This window comes from Euprymna scolopes, chromosome 17, assembly GCF_053919585.1.
Source record: "Euprymna scolopes isolate OS-2025 chromosome 17, ASM5391958v1, whole genome shotgun sequence".
In the NCBI taxonomy this organism is placed as follows: domain Eukaryota; kingdom Metazoa; phylum Mollusca; class Cephalopoda; order Sepiida; family Sepiolidae; genus Euprymna; species Euprymna scolopes.
The window spans coordinates 63,390,540-63,411,022 of record NC_136498.1 but is presented as its reverse complement, the minus strand read 5'-3'; the positions used below and the strand labels follow the sequence as shown (position 1 = coordinate 63,411,022).

General features: G+C 36.3%; 2 protein-coding genes across 7 annotated transcripts in view; one reads left to right on the top strand and one right to left on the bottom strand.

Moving 5' to 3' along the window:
* The window catches only part of LOC145296757 (uncharacterized), a 485,527-nt gene that overhangs the window by 228,599 nt on the left and 236,445 nt on the right, over positions 1 to 20,483 (top strand). The gene's annotated exons all lie outside the window — the stretch shown is intronic.
* The window catches only part of LOC145296756 (adhesion G protein-coupled receptor L4-like), a 700,831-nt gene that overhangs the window by 622,134 nt on the left and 58,214 nt on the right, over positions 1 to 20,483 (bottom strand). The window lies entirely within an intron of this gene.

The following is a 20,483-nucleotide window of genomic DNA, read 5'->3' as shown; positions in this document are numbered from 1 at the left end:
CCCATAGGGAGGCAGTCCCTTGATTTTTGAGAACTTCAGTTGAAGTACAATGAAACAAAGAGAGACTTTGGTCTATGAAATTTAATTCTAGCCAACAGGATCTTTTACTTTCGAAGCGGCATTTTAATGGCTTCAAAATCATATTTAAACTTCACACTTGTGTCAGACACGTTTCAATATGGGATTTTTCTCATATTAAAAACCGACTTTGTGTCTAACTCTGCCCTCGGTGGGCGGCAAGTAAAAAGGGACTATGTAGAGAGAGAGAGAGAGAGAGAGAGAGAGAGAGAGAGAGAGAGAGAGAGGAGGTAAGGGCACTGTATAAAATAAGAGAGGGGCAAACAACATAGGGTGAGAGATATAAGCAGAACTTTAATACGAGAAGATTAGCTTGAATAAATTGTAGACAGCAACTAAGTAGAACAATTAAAATAGACTAAAAAAACTAAAAAAAAACTTAACCTTTTCCGAAAATTAAAAAGAGATGTTAATTTTTTTTTTTTTTTCTGATTCTCACCTCAAACAAGGCACACTACCACTTGGACGTGAGGGTTTACTATTTGGAATAAAAGCTACAGGAATCCTATGTAGGGAGTTGAGCAGCGAGATGCCTATTAACATTACACTTGAACTCCATGTCAGTACAGTCCGAGAAGCAAGGACAAGAGAGAGAGAGAGAGAGAGAGAGAGAGAGAGAGAGAGAGAGAGAGAGAGAGAGAGAGAGTTCCAAAGTCTAATAATTCGAGCAATTAGAATAGAAGATTTTCCGGTATCTAAGGATCTCTACAGTGTAGGGGTGGGACTTTGTTGCTTGTCGGGGTTGTTAGAGGTATTTATATCGAGGGAGTTCAAGTGTCTCCAAGTGCACCAGAGCGCATTCCAGTAAAATATTTGTAAAACAGATATAGGGATGCTTAAAACATATAGAAAATGTAAAAAAACAAACAAAAAAAAACAAAAACAAAAAACAAAGCAAAAAACAATTAAAAAAAAAAACCCTAAGGAAACAAACGTTGATTAACTAAACTTTAGTATATATACGTGCGAATAAATCGCGTCACAGATCCACAGCAAATGTGAATCATCCGCGATTGATTAAGTAAAGGCCTAAGATGACGAAAATACCAGAAATATCGTAAACTGCTGCAGTAAATCGTAACTTTAAACCAAAGCGGCAAATCGAATCCACACTTAATCTAAATAATATCTGTCCGGTCTCAGGTGTTGCGGTTTACGGAACAGACCGTAAATAGCCATCGCCGAAAAAACATTAGTACCAAAATTACATGAAGCAATGTTTTTTTGTTTTCTTTTAAATAGCGTAAGAATTGGCTTATACAGCAACTAGCAGGGTGACCCGACGTTGTCCGGGATTGAATGATGATCGATAAATGTTTCACACTCCCATATTTTTATTGTCATCGAAATCGATGAAATAGTCCATTTTTTCAATCAAATTGATTGATTACCTGCTCTAATTGAAGATCCATCGCGATGCACCTGGAGGAAACTTCACATGCCTCACCCCACTGACTAACTTCACAATCTATTGTAGTCTATATTGCACTGTAGAGAACCTACTATTGATTTTATAAAATTATTTTATATATAATAGCTTACTTTAAAGTTTAAAATACAAAAGTCAAGTATCATGTTTTAATTGTGCTTTAAACAGAATCATTCACTTCGAACGCGGCCTTGTAATGTCAATATATATATATATATATATATATATATATATATATATATATATATATATATATATATACACATAAAACGGCAGACGACATTAAACCAGGTTGATATATATATATATATTTTCGCGGCTTTCAAATCGTAGATTACTTCACACATTTTAGGTTTGTTCCGTAACTCGCAATCGGAAACATTCGGCTCGATATGGGTTCTCTTCTATAGAGCAGTCCTTTTTTGTTTTTTTTATCTATTGATTCTATTGCAACCACTCTGCAAATCGTTTCTTGGTAGTTATTAAGAAAGGATGGGAATCCGAGTCCGAAGCCCCCCCCCCTCCTCTCCTTTCGCTCTTAATACGAACTGCAGTCGCTCCGTTGGCGTCGTCCAACAACTATGCATCCTGTGAACGCACGGACAGGTGCGTGTGTATGAGTGTGTTGTGTTGTGCGAGGCAGACACTGGTAAATGTCTGGGCGCGACTGTGTCGGTTGTACACACGCGTGGGATCTAACTGCAATAAAATTGAGTGAAAATAAAGAAGCTATTTACACCAAGGTTCCCACCAACCAGGGTTCCGCCGAAACCTTAAAAAACTTGCCAAGGTTCCTTCAAGAGATTTTAATGAATAGACCGAGTGTCACATTGAAAAATCGCATTTCATTCTGGTCCAATATATTTTTGTTCGTATTATTTGGTTTATTCGGACTACTGTTCTCATCTTGAGTGTTATTTTCACACCGTTTCGGTCGATGTAACCTCCGATCTTCTTCACGTGTATCTTGTCAAACTCTGGAATCTGCACGGCATTTCAAACAGACCCCTTTATTTAAACTATTATTTCGATTGCTATTACCTTTTTTTATAAATTGTTTTAGTTATTATTGTGAATAAAATGGAGAGAAAAGAAACAAATTTTTGAATTAGTTTTCAGAAAAATGTGTTGATTTTTCATCAAAAGATCCAAGTGTAGTATCTGTTCTGGTGTTCTGTTCTTAAGTTAATTTGTCCGTAATCTAACGTGGGAGTAACTAAAAATATCGTATTTTTGCCTATTACGAGAGTGCCTCTATCCGGGAAGCTGGTCCGTCCCCCCTCCCACATTAAAAACTACCTTGTGGCACATTTTACTCTCGCGGGGAAGCCAATAAATACAAAAGATACATTTGAGAAAAATGTTTTCTTTTATTTTGTTGCATAAACCGGTTATAAAAAATAATTAAAAAAAAAAAACAAAAAAAAAAAAAACAATATTGCTTGCATTATAAGGGAGAAATAAATAAACATTATAAAATATTTTTTTTATGTAGGAATTCCTTGTGACACTACTATTATTGAAAAAGAGCCACGAAGGTAAAAAAAAAGGGGGTTGGGAAACACTGCTTTGCTTTACACAATCTATATCAAGGATTCCCAAGTTAATTTCACGGCACCTTGAGGTCCATGGAAAAAAAAGGGTATATTTATTTTGTTTTCTTTACGTGATGTTTATTCAAATTTTCCAAATTTGGATTTTATGTTATAGAAAGTAAATCATTGTTACTTTTTTAACACACACGCACACGTATATTTGTGGGTGTGCGCATATATCAGGTGCCTTCATAATAAAATAGCTTTCAAGAGATCCAGTGGAAATGGAAATATATATATATATATATATATATATATATATATATATATATATATATATATAAGAGAGAGAGAGAGAGAGAGAGAGAGAGAGAGAGAGAGAGAGAGAGAGAGAGAGAGAGAGAGATTATAAACCTTATTTTTTCTTATATATACATATATTGTTAAATATGCGTGTATGAATAATAAACAGTAGTATTGGGCAGAATGACCTGTTGGTGTACTTTGTTCTTATTCGTGCGTGTATAGATATGCGCGAGATGAGAAAAGCTTGTACGTGAATTGTTTTTTTTTTTTTTAGTATTCTTTTTTATTTTAAATGCCCGGAAGGAGAGGGGGACGCTGTGAGCATAGGTTCTTGGGTCTTCTGATATGTGTGCCGAGTTTGATCTCTGAAGACATCTGATTTAGTTGATCAGGTCACCACCGCTTTATAAAGTTTATTAGTTTGGCATAGGCTTGTTAGATTTTGGAGTTGGTCGGTTGGAAAATATTGACTTAACACATTCCTGTGAAAACTTTACTTGCTTTTGGAAGTGAAGAAGAAAGAGTGTATCCAAACAAAGCGGAGAAAGAAAGAGGGTGGTTATTCAAGCTAGTCGTTCTTTAGCATTCGTTCGAATCGCATCACCGCTACCATAAATACTTCACGATCTATATTAATAAAATTATGAAACCACTTCTCGTGCGTGCGTGCGTGCGTGTGTGTGTGTGTGTGTGTGTGCGTGTGTGTGTGCGTGTGTGTGTGTGCGTGTGTTTATCGAGATAATGCGATTTACACACTGGATAATTATTATTTCTAATTATTCTTTTATTTATTATTCTTTTATTTATATTTATTCTTTTATTTATAGCTATTATTTTTTTTCCACTATTATTTACGACTAGCAGGGAGACCCAACGTTGCCTGGGATAAAATGATGATCAACGAATGTTTCCCATATTGTTTTATCATCGAAATCGGTGAAATCGCTCATTTTACAACCAAATCGATTGATTGCCGGCTCTAGTTGGGGACCCATCGCGGTGCACCCGGAGGAAGTGTCACATGCCTCCCCGCACTGACATAGTCCACAATATATTGTATTCTACATTGCACTGTAGAGAACCTACTGTGTACTTAATATTTTTTTTATATATAATGGCTTGAATGAATGTTTCAAATTTAAAAGTCAAGTATCATAGTGCAATTGTGCTCTAAACAGAAACATTCATTTCGAACGCGCCCTTGTCATATCAAAGAGCCTACTGTTGATTTTATATTTCGGGCCTCTCGACTTGTGTGGTAATAAAACTTTTCAAATACACTTGTGATCTTAGGCTGTTTAAGGTGTTGACTTTGGTCAAAATCGAACTGTTCTTTCTTTCATCGGATTATTTCGATTATCCATACTTATCCAAGACATTCCGATACAAATCCTATCTAAGAACACTGCCAGTCTTCGTGTGAAATTTCAAAAAAAATCGCCCCAGCCGTTTTTGAGTCCATAGGGAACGAAAACAGACACAGTTATTTTTATATATCAGTAGAGACAGACTATTTACTATTATTTACTTCTAGTAAGCCGCCCGGTGTTGCCCGGTCGTAAAATAAATATTATAAAATAAATATTATATTTTGATTATTGCAGAATTCTTATTTATTATGAAGAGAAATACTGTGGTTATTAAACGTAACGTTAAATTCCTTTAAAAAAATGAAGTAAAAACAAAAAACAAACAAAAAAAAACCGGAAAGAAACAGAAACGTGTGCATGCGAGTATCATGTTTTTTCTAAACAGTTCACTTCTTGTAAGTAAAAAAAAAAAAAATACTCGAGCTGAGATCGAAGCCAAAACCTAAAAACAGTGACTCAAGTACGATAACTAGCTTGGCACGATCTTTAAAAAGTGTTTTCAAACATACTTATTCTTAACATAAGTAATCTGTCCTGTGAATAATTCACGCATGCGCATTCGGGAAACAGTTGACAAACAGATAAAAATCCGGTGACCCCCATGATGTATCAATTTTAAAATTTTAAACCCTTAGCAGCCCTTTTTTTACCGGATTAAAACCGATTAAAAATTTTCCACATGTCTGAATATCCTATATACAAAATTTCAACTTTGTAGATAAAAAATTCATTGAGTATATAGGTTGAGAAGTATCTTCACACACACACACACACACACACACACACACACACACACACACACACACATTCTCACTTTCATAGATATATAGATTAATTAGAAATTCAGAGTCCAGTATGGATACTTGGCAATTTAGAATTTAACAAGCTCAGTAGAATACGTCAAATAATCCAACCAGGGAATTATGGTCCATTTGAGCTGGTCCAATCGAAGGCCCTTTTCTGTTCAGTGGATTTTTCTACACATGGAAAAAAATATTTGCATATGATGCGTGCCTCCCTTAAAGGAAACATTTTTACTTATTTATTTATTTTTTCGATTTTTAAATTCTTCGGAATGAGACAATTTTATGTAATAACATGCCTGGTCTTTGCTTTTTTTTTTTTTTTTCATAGCACCTCATGGGAGGGGGGAAGGCTAGCTTTTTTTTCTAGATTAAACTCGCTTCTTGGAAGTCAGAAGCCGGTAAATAGTAAACGCAAGTTTCGAGATATTATCAGTTGAAAGAAGAAGAAGAAAAAGGAAAAGAAGGGAATAAGAAGATTGTGTAGCGTCAATTATTTTAAGAAAAAAAAGTTATGTTTTTAAAAAATTTTTTTTTAAATCTTTAAATGATCAATTCTAAGCTGGATTTGACCACAGCCGCCAATGTTTCTACATTATTGTTGCAGCATAATGATATTGATCGCAGTCCTAAGTATAGAAGCAACTGCTGTAGCTGCTAATAAGCGGCTCAGATAAAAGTAGTGGCACAATTTATTTCGCTCCCCGCGAGGGCAAAGTTTAACCTAAAGCCTCTTTCTTAATGCAGTGAAATAGAGCTTTTCAGAAAGGGGCACCTGGATGGGAAAACAAAGATAGCTGTATAGTTCTGTCGGCATTCCCTCACAAATGAGGATGCATCTAGGTATCTCCCTCCCCGAAAATAGTATATAATGCCTTAAAAGAAAGCCCCCTCCTCCCCTAGACCGAACATATTACACATTGATTGTATAATGTTTGTATCCATATTTATTGCCTTCCTTTTTTAGGTAGGGGGTCCACAAAATGGGGGGGGGGGTGGATTTTTTAAACAATTATTCTAATAATAAAAGAGCCCCCCCCCTCCCTCCAAAAAATTGTCCTTGTGTTATGTCCTGGTTCGGAAGAGGGTATACCATTTACTTCAAACACAAAGCAAGCGATATCGAAATAAAATCCTTCTTTTTTTTTATTTTATCTGGAGAAAATGTATTTAGCGGTACAAGTAGTCGCTAGCTGAGCATCAGGTAATAATCGATATATTTACTTTATCTTCCCTCACTATCTATCGATGCATCAAATGAATCGATATATATATATATATATATATATATATATATATATATATATATATATATATATATATATATATATATATACATGTGTGCGTTACTAGTAAAAAGCAGGTAGTCCTCGCCGAGAATTTTGCGGATTAGTTGAAGCACTGTCTTTCTTTGTTTCAATAATACCAGTTGGTTGGCCACGCATTGTATTTTTGATGATGTTTCTTTTACACTCGTATCTTTTTTTTTTTTTTTACTGGTTTTTCATCTCAGACAATGCGCACTGTCACTTGGATACAGGAGGCTACTATTGGACACAACATTTGCGGGGATACTATGTGAGGAGTTGAGCAGCAAGGTGTCTGTTCGCATTGCATTTAAACTTCTGCATGTTAGTGCAGTCAGGAAAACAGGGACCTGCGAGGGAATTCCAAAGTCTAGCAGTTCGGGGAAAGAAACTGTTTGAGAATAAGGCTTTTCGGTACCTAGGGATCTCTACAGTGTAGGTGTTGGGTTTTGCTGGGTTAGTTGGGGGTATTTACATCTTCGGGACAAGATCAAAGTGTAGTATCTGTTCTTCAGATGCTGCACTTCTATTTCTTGTTCTCTTTCGGTGGAGGAGAAATCCTTCACGACTGAGACAATTTTTATTTTTGTACCTTTTCTCCGCGTTAAAAAACGACCCTGGTGTCTAACTCTGTCCCGTGGGGAGGCATAGTAAATAGGTACATAGAGGGAGTACACGGGCTTGGAATTTGTCAGAGCATTTTCCATTAAAATAATTGTAAAACAAAGCTTTAAGATGCTAGCTTGTTTAAAAGACAGTGGTGTGGTCGTCACAGTACGAGCGTTTAGTTTGAATTGATTAACAACAGTATGTTCTAGTTGCAACTTTTTTACGTTTCTTGCGATTATATACAGAAACACTAGTGGCATATAGCGATGTGTATACGCGTATGTCGAAAGGGCATAGAGACGGTGTCTGTGGAAAGCGGCGGGGGGGGGGAATCCAATTAGAGAAGAATATAAAATGGTCTTGAAAATTTCAGCTCTGATAAATCTAATTTTAGAGGCTAACAGCACTTAATAGTTATTACAGCTCTTTTTTTTTTAACAAGGGAGCCATCACTTATCAAGGCCCGAAGGCCACTCGAGGATAAGGTTTAATTTTGATTTATCTGACAGCGATTAGCTTCAATAGTTCGAAATTTCATTTATCGGGCAGACATTAGGTTTAATAGTTCGAAATTTCATTTAATGGACAGGGATTAGCTTCAATAGTTCGAAATTTCATTCAACGAACAGAGATTAGGTTTAATAGTTCGAAATTTCATTTAACGGGCGGAGATTTGCTTCAATAGTTCGAAATTTTATTGAACTAACCTAGTTATTCTTTCATAACCAGTCGAGGTCAGTTTCAATAGTTGTTAATTATATTTAACCAGTACATAGTTTGCAATTTTGTGTTAATCTCTCGACGTGTCGGGCATTAAGCCGAAAAGACCCACATATTTAAATTTAAAGTAGCTTGCACTCTCTGAACTGCATACATACGCTAAAGTTCATCGACCTCCTTTAGTGTAGATAACCTATATAGAGGAAAAATGAACTAAGAGCCGTGTCAGCATAACATTTAATGGATTTATTACCGTTGCTAACAAAACAAATCACACGAAAGTCACGTACTTTCTATTCTTCCTAAGAAAAAAAATCTCATACATAAAATAATGTTTGCCGGACTTTCGAAGTTGCACCTTAGTAGCATTTCAGCTGGCAAATAAAATTTAGATTCTGGCTAGCCAATTTTTATTTGTTATTGATGTACCATGTTATTGGTGTATCTTTTCTGATACGTAGCAATTTCTTTAACAGTTATTGTAAAAGAAAAAATAGCTAAGGGAATAACTTTAATTCTTTTTTTTTTTTTTGCTCAAGTCTTTCTTTCGTTCTTATTAAGTCAGATTCAGTTTTAGCTTGGCTACTTAAAAAAACAAACAAACAAACAAACAAAAAAAAAGAAAGGAATGCTCAGGTTATAGAAAATAGAAATATTTACAAAAACAAAAAATGAATGAAATGTATCCCAGGCAACATTAGGTCAATAGAACTTGTTCAAAATGAATTAGATAAATCCAGAACATTACCAATCCCTCACTATCAAATTTTGTGGATATCTGTTTAGTAGTTCTTTTTTTTCATATAATTAATGTTGCCCTAAAATCTATCGAACAAACAGCGGTGATAACTTTACCCCCGCTGTTGACTGAAGTGTTAAACAAAATATCAATAAACACGTTTTATAAAAAAGGAAGAAGTTAATTTTAAAAAATTTAAATGATAACTTGGAAACTGATTTTGCGAAGTTTTTATTTAAGTTCATAAGAAAAACCCGAGCAAAGAAGTTGGCTTCCAGCGATATATAGTCAAGCGATATATAGTCAAGCGATATATAGTCAAGCGATATATAGTCCAGCGATATATAGTCAAGTAAAAAATGTTGGTCGTTTCGCATAACCTTGTCATCGCGAACATCGATGTCTTTATCTTGACAATTAGTCCGACAGAAAATGGGTCATTTTGGTGGTCTTTTATCTGTCGGGCTGAGATCTTCGTTTTGGATATTCCTAGGAGATCCACTTTTCCAGACCTCACCTCTTATCTTTAGGGTGAATAAAGTGTATTGCTTACTGCATGAAGCGCCTCGAACAGAAAATGTCGACACGGTTACCCAGGCCATTTTTAAAATGCCAAGAGCTAATTTAAACTAAATTTTTTTTTAAAACTCTTCGCGTGTTTAGTGTCGTCAATCTTTTTACATTGTTTTCGTTATTCGTGGCTTTTACATCGTAAACTGCTTCGACCATTTCCGGGATTGAGTCAAGATTCTTCGTCAATATACGGACTGACTCTGTAACTAGTGAATTTTTGTATTGCATTTTCACCCCAAACAAAGCACAGAGTCACTTTGATTTAGGGGGCTACTATCTGTGACATAATTTGCAGAGGTACTATGTTGGGAGTTGAGCAGCAAGATGTCTGTTTACATTACATTAGAACTTCTGCATGTCAGCACAGTCAGCGAAGTTAGAGCCTAGAAGGGAATTCCAAAGTCTAGCAGTCCGAGGGAAGAAACTATAAGAATATAAAACTTTCTTACATCTGAGGATTTCTACTGTGTATGGGGCGAGATTTTGCTGCTTGTCGGGTTTATCGGGGGTCGACGCAATAGGGCTCGTAGTTCGTCGGAGCACCTACCACTAAAATACTTGTAAAACAGGCAGAGGGATGCAACATTTCGTCGATGGGACAGCAATTGAAGCCTAGCTGACAGTGCAAGACCTATTAGGTTGGCGACTCTCTTTTGAACCTTGTCTAGGAGTAAGAGACTAGTAGCAGATGCACCAGTTCAAATGTGGCAACAATGCTCTATACATGGGCGAATGGTGACCTTCTAGAGGTACAGGATACTCTCAGTCGTAAGTAACTTTCTAGCTCAGTAGAGAGAGAGCCCACCTTCTTCATAATCGGATACTCGTTTATTACAAGCAAGGTGAAGTGCTTGTTTTCGGGGCGGGGGGGGGAGTAGATATCTTTTCACATTAAAAAAATATAACATTGTGTCTAACTTTGCCCTCGTGAGGAGGCAAGTAAACAGACAGTAACGGTTTAACCTTTTAATAAGTCCAAACAACTTGATATGTTGCATCAATCCTAATCTGTTTATCTAAAAAAGATCGTTGTCTCTTCCCGCCTTTTTTTTTTCCTTGATATTTACTTTATGTAGCAATTAAACATTCGTGGTCACGTGGAGACGTAAGTTTTTATGTTTTGTTTGTTTCGTTTTTCTTTTTTCTTGAATTATTCACACGATTTCATCCATTTTCATGATGGAACGAACCATAATGTCGCGACCTTTTCGCTTTCTTGGGGTATGACAAATCCGACAACTGGCGATTTTCCCCTGTAACCGCGACATTCGTAAAACTCACGCACACACACACGCACTTAACTCGCGTCTCGTTAAATAACACCAATCGCTTGCAATTCAACGTCCTTTTTAAACTTTACGAAATTAGGCAAGGAATTAACATGTTAGAATGTGATCATGATAAATTTACCGCATTTGTACACCTTGTCCCCATGCTACGATACTTCCGTTTAGTTTTAGAGACAATGGATACACCCTTTAAGGGTAGCTGCGCGTGTAATTGTGAGGCAAGGCTTGCGCAATATCCAGCCATACCCTCCTAAATCGGAACTGCTCGAGTCCGGTGGCAAGAAGAAGTGCTAGACAACTGGAAGCAACGCTGAGATAAGCGGAGAGCACGTACAGCATTGAAATTCGTAAATGGTCACCCATTTTAGTACTGGCCAAGCTCAACGTTGCTTAACTTTGAACCAACAGGAACCCGTGTGTCAACATGAATTTTTCCCTGCTACAATGCAAATATCTCCGACCAACTAGCAGCAGAATCCCACCTCTTCACTGTAGAGATGTAGCTGCCAGGAATAAAAACTTGTGTGCTTACGCATGTATGTTATCGGGCGATTAAAAAAATTATTTTCGCGTTAAATTCAATTTTTACGATATTTTTTTGTTTATTAAATTGTTAAGTGAAAGTGCAGAATAGTTAACAAAAAAACCCTTATAATAATGGTTTTCTACATAATAACGGTATTATTTCAGCGCGGTAACATAGTTGCATAAGTACCAAGACTTGTCCCTGCTAAACGATTTATACACTGATCAATCAGCTTGCAGGTCGGATTAATTTCATCTGTCCCCTGAAGAACTATTTCAGCCGCTTTGGAAATCACGGTTGGTCAATAAAAAAAAATAATCCTGGAACGAACAAGGAAAGACGTTCCTTCTCTCTCGCTTCCTACTCCACTGGGCACTCAAGCATCGACTATTCTCATCCGAAGATAACCGTTGACAGATCTTCAACGTTAACTTCCCTTTTCGTTTGTATAACTCTTCAAAGAAAAAATAAATAAATAAACGAATAAAATAAAATGAAAAATAAATAAAAATAGAACTTCCATTGGGTTAAAGTGGACTTGTGCCTTTTGTCTCCACATTGTATGATCGATGTTTCCGACAAATGTTACATCCAGCATGTTATAACCTGTGTTATAAAATTTGCAATTTTTATTGCCTACTAGCAGGAAGACCCGACCTTACCCAGGATTGAATGATGATTAATGAAAGTTCCACACTTCCATATTTCATTGTGATCGAAATCGGTGAAATTTTTTTTCAATCAAATCGATTGTCTGTTCTAGTTGAGGACCTACGACGGCACACCAGGAGGAAGATTCACATGTCTTCCCACAATACATTGTAGTCTACATTGCACTGTAGAGAACCTACTGTTGCTTTTATAAAAGTATTTTTATACAATGGCTCGAATTAAAGTTTAAAATGCAAAAGTCAAGTATTTTGCTTCAATTGGGCACTAAACGGGAACATTCATTTCGAACGCGCTTCTGTCATATCAAAGGAGCAACTGTTCACTTTATATGCCGGGCCTTTCTCGATATGCAGTAATAAAACTTCTTAAATTCACTTGTGATGAAAGGCTGTATAAGGCGTTAACTTTAGTCAAAATCGCATGTTCCTTCTTTCGTCGGATTTTTTGTGAGTAATGATACTTATCGAAGACATTCCGATACAAAATTTAAGAGTACTACCAGACACATAAAGTATATTTGTGTAAAAAAAAATTTAATTGGCTCAGCCGTTTAAGAGTCCATAGGGAACGAACACAAACAAAGTTCATTGTATAATAATCGTGGTTTTCAATGCAGTAGTGCTCTCCACACTTCTTTATGCTTTTAAAACATGGACCTTGTACAGAAGCGATACAAAAGACCTGGAACGCTTCCAGCAACGCAATCTAAGGAAAATTTTGCATATCACCAAAGAGAGCCATACCGCTAACTTGGAAGTACTGGACAGGACTAAAATGACCAGCGTTGAAGCAACTACCATTCAACATCGCCTCCGTTGGGCAGGCCACATCAGTAGGATGTATCCTTCCAGACTGCCGAAAAAAATACTTTATGGCGAGTTCGCCAACGGGACTCGACTACGAGTAGCACCTATTCGGCGCTTTAAAGACCAATTAAAGTGCACCCTGGCAATCGACCCTTCCTTGTGGGATTAGGCTGTCAGGGACCGAACAAAATGGAGGACCCTGGCACGCAAAGGTTCTATGGACTTTGAGGAAAAAAGAAGGAGAGAGCGAGAAGAACAGCCCCGTCCCCCGCCTACACTCCCTTGCAAATACTGCCCGTGGCTCTTCTACCATCGGTTGGACCTTGCAAGCCATGTAAAATATAGGCATCCTAGAAGATAGGGGTCAGATGATGGACTCGATACTCGAACACGATTGGACGACGACGATGATGACGACGACGACGAAAGACAGATGTGGTTTTATATCGCATTTTTTAATCATCTAATCTTCATGTTTGCAGATTTTTTTAAAAATGTAATTAATAAGCATTGCGTGTTACTGAGTAAGGTTCCGGGAGAAGGTATTTATCTCATTCCCATGGCGGGACAATGTGACACAAGGGTCCAAAAGTGGGATTTAAAAATCCATCGCCACAGAGGAAGAGGAGGACTCTGGCCTTAAAAAAAAAAAAAAAAAAAAAAAAATTCCCTGTGCAGTCTCATCGGCGTTTTCCGATAGGAGTGCCTCAGATGGTTAGCAATAAACATACTCGTTCTCAAAAAGGAGGTAAAGTGTGAGAAGGTGGACCATCTAGAACAGCACATGAACGACAACGTACAGAAGTAAAAAAAAAGGAAGAGATCATTTTTTTTGTTTGTTTTGTTTTTAAATAGTCTAGACTCTATTGGATTTGGAAGAGCCAGCGGCAGAGGTAAAACAAACACGGAGAATTAGGTTCGAAACTACCAGTATGACTTATCGTTGGAAAACATTGGATTTACACTAGAACCGTACAAAAAAATTGAATTAAGAGTTTTTTCGAGAGTGTTTCCTATTTTATTCCCTCATTTTGATAATTTGTTAACTACTTTCCACTTTAACAATCACCTTTAAGATGACGACATTTAAAGGTTTTCATGTATGCTGAAAACGAATATCGCATTTAAATTTCTCCGCTAAGTAATTTCTTACGTTATCAGTGGTGGCTATTTTTTATGCATATTCTCGGCACACGCACGTCAAAAATATGCGCATACAATAATGGCGACCACTTATAGCATTATAAATTACATTGCTTAATATCTAGAAAACTACATGTTTGTGGAAAATTTAAATGTGATATCCGTTTTCAGCATACTTGAAAACCTATCCACATCTTTATATTAAAGGTGATTATTAAAGTGGAATCTAAGTAAAAATTTACCCTCATTTGAAACAGAATTGTGGATAAATAAGAAAAATAAAATCGTTTACTTTTTTCTCTGCAGAAGATATTCCAGACACCCCCCCCCCCCACCAAAAAAAAAAAAAAAAAAAAAATACTGGGACTTTTCTGCGGAATAATGGAAAAGTAAAAAAGACATTCTGACACAGAGAAGACAAGAGCCGGAAATTAATGGATCGAGAGAAGAAAGAAGGAAGCAATGAGATGGAAAAACGGAAAGGAACCGAAGCGTGAAGAGAATAAAGAATGAGAGATAAACTACTAAAAGCGACAATCGCAAGATGGAAGGAAAAAAAAAATGCAAAAGAAAAAAAGCAATAAAAAAAAAATGCAAAAACAGAAAAAACTAAAAAAAAAAAAAAAAAAAAAAGGAAGATATCCTACAGACTATAAATAAGTGTTAGGAAAAAAAAATGCCAATGATTTTTTTATGAAGCGTGGGGGGGGGGAAGGTGAGGGATGGAAGCCAAAACGTACGCAGTAACAAATTCTCCCTTTTTTTGCGATTTATCACGTAAAATATTCCAGCATCGCATTCATCGAAGCAGCGCGAAAGATTACGAGCCAGTTCTTGGCGGGAAGCGGATAGAAGGGAAACAAAATGAAAAATGATCGACAGTATTAATAACACACTAAAAAAGAATGGTATCGTCTTTATTATTATAACGCGTGGCTGGAGGATTATTTTAAACGTGTTCATTTTTAGATAAAAAAACATTAAAAAATAAATTCAACAGAATTGTTCAGAATAGGTAAAACTCAGCGATTTGTAAAAAATAATAAACGAATACAATTTATATTAAACGCAATAGAATGAAATTCTCTACATAACCAACTGCAAAATATGCCCGAGGAAAGAACTTTTATTAGCAAAAATACCTGTAAACCCATTTGGTTTCGGAAACTATTTATCTAACGGATTATATATATATATATATATATATATATATATATATATATATATATATATATATATAATTTCCTCAAAACCTCTGGCCTTGATGGAGAGGAGACAAAAACTTGCTGGTAAGGTTTCGAATAATCTGAAATAACAACAAGGGGAGACTTGATTCCTAATATTTCTCATATTTTATATCTCCCCTGTTTTGGAAATAACGCACGATTATGAATGTCTCCGGTATCAAATGATCCGTATACACTATGAAATGTGCTTTATGTATGAAAACCAAAGATATGAAAAATATTTGGAATCAAGTCTCCCCTTGCTGTTATTTCAGATCATTTGAAACCATTTTGTCGCTTGCCGAACTTGGAAAAAATGTTGAAAAGTAAACGCGCGGAAAACACACAAAACAGTTATATAAAAAGAATAAATGCATTAAATTATACAGAGCAGCCTTTGCAAAACTAATTTTATTTGAAGCTTTAAAAAGTCCAACTCTTATAAAAGAAAGAAAAAAAAAGAACCCTCTAACATCCAAGAAAAATAGGCGCGCCCACCCTTTCACTAAAGTGTTCGCATTTAAAGAAAAATGGAGAAATTTCCTTACTTGACGGAATTATTTCAGTAATTATAGAAGTAACCAGACTCATGAAAAAGAAATAAATAAAACTACCCGGTGAACCTAGTGCAAAATAAATACAAGCATTTGCACTTAAAGGAACGGTTAGAATCTTAAAAAAAAAAAAGCTGTCTTTGTTGGAGTGACCGAAATAATGGGCGAATATCTGGCATCCGGTAGGATGCTCCAATCCAACAAAAACAAAATAAAAAAATTAAACAAGGAAGAATAAGATTTGTTGTAATTCAGCCTGTCAAAATTAAGTATATGATGATTGGTCAAAGAGAATTGTTTTAGTGAATCAAATACGACGTTGTTAGAAGTTGCGAGCCTGTTTGCTTTATCATTATTTTCATGGCAAGTGGTCGTCTGAGCTCCAATCTATGGCACCCCCTTGCCAAACTTTAACGAAAAACACTCGTCTAGTTGAAACCATTATCAATAATTTCCCCCATTCTTTATCTGTGCCTAAATTAAAACGTAGATTCCATGAACAAAGCTTCTTTCTTACAGCTGCACGCATGTGGAACTCTCTTCCGTTTTCCTGCTTTCCAGCTGACTACAATATGGTCGTCTTCAAGTCCTATGTAAACAAGTTCTTAATGAGCCGTTCCCCTTAAGTAATTCAATTTACCAAATTTACACTTCTAACGATTACTATGATATTGTTCCATTGACTACTGTACAGTCATTAACCCTTATCCTCGAATGGTGTCAGGGCCTTGATTAATTGTGACTCTTTTGTTAAAAAAAAAAGGAGGGGTATCGTGATAGAAAAGAAAAGGATTATTTTAAGGGAGAAAGGGAAGTAAACCTGTTTTTTGTTTTCAAATTCCAAATTTAATTTATCAGCACATTAATATACTGCGATGTAGGGTTGGAAGGTGGGGAAGTCAAGCCATCGCTTATAAAGGAGGAGTACTCTGGCTTTTTAAAATTTGACTGTGCAACCTCGTCGGCCTTTTCAGGTAAGGCATTAAGCAATAAACTACTCTGCCGTAAAGATGGAAGGCAACAACCTGGGAGGGCGGACCTATCAAAATGTTAACTATTCTGTACTTTTACCAAAAGAAAATAAATATTATTTATTTATTTCCGAAAAGGTATCACCTGAAAATTTCCAAGAAATACTCTTAAATATATGTCAGCTATTATTTTATCAGTGAATCAAGGCCTTATTGAGAATAAATGCGAGCCTAGATTATTATACATTATCCACTACTGAAAAAGCTCTGTTCTTTTTTATTGAGAGCAAAGCAATGATATCTGTATCTCTCTCTCTCTCTCTCTCTCTCTCTCTCTCATGTATATATAATCATATCTGATATATAAAATTAAGTCGATTGCTTTTTTTTAAAGTTTGATCTAAATAGCGATTCATCCAACAAATCAATAGTTATTTACGTACATTTTCAGTCTTTGTTTTTTGCATAAAACAAATAAATTTCAATCGAGTTCATAGTTTACATATTCTGTCCAGCACAATAGTTCTTTCAATCGCATACACTGCGCGAGTTTTTACAAACAGAACATTCAAGATTGCGCCTGAAACTACTTGGCGCGTAGATGCTTTGAGTTTTTTTTTATATCATTAATACTACATTTACAGAAATCAAATTCTAACATTTATTATATACTAGATAGAGTTACCCGACGTTATGTGGGGCAAAATTAACCAATTTTATTAAAAGATCTGTGTCACACAAACACGCACACACCTCTACATAATAGATGCCCTAAGTAATTATTCATCATTTTCCCTCCAAATTGATACACAATGACACTGAAACCCCCCCCCCCGGGGAAAACCTGGTCCGATTGACTCCCAGAGATTGATTTTTTTTTCTGAATTTTAGATATTATTCATCCAGGGCAATCAACTTTGTGGGTGTTTGTTTTGTAGTTTTTAATTTTTAATTGGATATACATGTAACGTTGTCTGGAAGAACCAACAGGTTGTAGTTTTAAGTGACAAAAGAGACAAAGAATAGAAAAGAACTTCGACTGGAATTTTTGCTGTACAACATCATTTATTTCTTTATTGTTGTGGCCGTTACGTCACTCATGTCTCGAACGTGATCCACGCCTCTAACGTGATCTCGGACGTCCTTTCCGTCTCTAACGTGATCCCCTCTTAAAGTCTTTATTTTTTCCTACCGGTGACGTTACTCGCATGCATTTGCGTCCGCACTGTTACATACAAACAGACATACACACAGACAACTGTCATTTAGATTACTTATTCACTTTCCTTGCTTGATAAAACCCGTAAAAACGTACACACGTACATAATGGCCGTTAGCGTAGTATACTTCTAACGATTTTCATCACGTAGACTAATACACATTAATTTATATACGAGCAAAATTCGCAAAATTTTTATGCGTAACAATGACATTTCATTACAATTCCTCGTGAAATATTTGTCCCACTTTACGTCTGCCTTGTCAGAACAATGTTACAGTGGGTATTTACTTCCTTCTCAGCGCAGGAAGATGTGACACAAAGTCGAAAGGTGGAGAATGTCAAGCCAACGTCCATAAAGAAGGGCACACTGGCCTTTTTTTTTTTTTTTAAATTGCCTGAGTAACGTCGTCAGCACCCCAACTAAGAGGTTCTGCAGGCAGGTGCGAGAAAAGTTTTGATAAAAAATAGGGTAATGGCTGTATGTTACTGTGTGTGTGTGTGTGTGTGTGTTGTGATGTACTAACTTCTTGCTTTCATTTTTGGGTTAAGTATTTTTATTAGGTGGCTATTAAATATTTGGTTGGATAGAATTGATTCCACTATGTATTTACGGCGAGTTCAAACAATTTGGGGGTGCGTGGTTTGAGGGAAGTTTCTTGAGAGGTGCGGATCAAAAAAAAAAAAAAAAAAAAAATTGAGAACCACTGGTTTAGTGGAATTATTGAACGGGTAGAGAATACCATTTTCTTTTTCTTTTTTTTATATCGTTATTCTACGCAGTCGACCTATATGCCGACAATAACAATCGCACTTACTCCTTTTTCGCCTAGAAAATACAACATTGAAAATATGTACGGTCGTGAGTGCGGAATCTGTTAGCAACATTATTCGAAGTATTTTCTACCCCAGATTAGATGTTCTATGGAAAGAAACCTCGTTTACGATCGCTTCGTTTTCTTCCTTTTTTTTCTTTCCCTTGAATTTTTTCCTAGATGTGTGCTGTGGATGCCTTACAGGGTTGTAATTGAAGCTCAGTCGAGCACCTGCCACGAACATAACAATTATAATAGAGATAGGCATTATTTACTCCCTTCCCACATCAGGAAGATGTGCCACAAGCCTGGAAAGGAGAGAAAGATCAAGCCAATGCTCGTAAAGGAAGAGGGCACTTTGGCCAATTAAAAATTGTCGGCATCCTGAGGGGCACCTTAGGCAGCAAGGAATAAACTTACCTTCTCCTCAAAAGATGGGAGGCAACGACCTGCGGTGGTGGTGGTGGGGGTGGAAGCGTGTAAAAGAGGCCATAAGCAAAACATAAATTTGAACAAATACATCGAGGACATTGCCGAGGCCGCTGCAAAAAAAAAAAAAGTGGGCTCTCTCTCTCTCTCGCTCTCCCAGACTAATAAATTACTCACACCAGAGTATATCCTATATCTTAATATACTCACCATCCGCCCATGTATTAAGTATTGTTACTACATCTGGGTTAGTGCATCTACCATTAATCCCTTACTCCTAGTCAGTTCAAAAAGGATTATCAAATCTAAAAGGTCCCGCACTATCGACCAATTTCAAACCTCTGTCTAATCGCCGCAAATGTTGCAACCTGTTCTACAGCCTGTTCTACAAGTCATTTTATGGAATATGCTCCGATAAACCCAGAGCTCTTGTGTTCTCTCGGCGACTAAATATACCCACAACTAACCCGACAAGCAGCAAAATTCCACCCCTTCATTGTTGAGGTCCCTAGAGGTTGGAAAGCCTCCTACTCTAATAGTGTCTGCTTTCAGATTTCAAGACTTTAGAATTCATTACCAGCTTCCTGTTTCCTGACTGTACTAACCTGCAACAGTTAAAATGTAATGTGAACAGACATCTCGCTGCTCAACTCCCCACAATCGTCTGTTAGATACGATCCTAAATAGTAGACTCTCACGGCCAGTCGCAATATGTCTTGCTCGAGGGGGAAAAAAGGGGGTATAAACAAATTAAAAAAAAAAAAGGACGAGAAGAGATCATCTCCAACTAGTTTATTTTTTATTCCCTTGAGATAGGATCTAGTTCATCGTGTGTGCGCGTGTGTGTTTTAAATATTTTTTTTTGTGTACAGGCAAAACCGGATTGCCTTGCTAGTTCAAAATAATTCGTCGCCAATATTTTTTTTTCTCGTATTCATTTTTCGTTCTATTGTTAAACAGGATCCGTTTTATTGTTTACCTGGGCTGACTTTATCTTTGTTATTATTTATTTATTTATATAGCTAGCGTCGTTATAACAAGATATTTCAGAAATGTCATTATTTAACGCGACAAAGCGCACACACGCATATGGACGTTAAAAAAAATACATGAATGAATGAATTAATAAATAGACATGCAAGGACACATTTCTTTCAGGTAAGTAATTATTAGGCTTTAGAAAATACCGACACATTTACTGGCATTAAAAATAAATAAATAAATAAATAAATAAAAATATATAAAAAAAGAAAAACGAAACACGTGCACACACACAATCGTAGACGTGTCTAACAAGACTGGAATCAGATAGAGATCCCTTTGTATAATATTACTGCGCCGTCTCTTGCCCATACCCACACCAG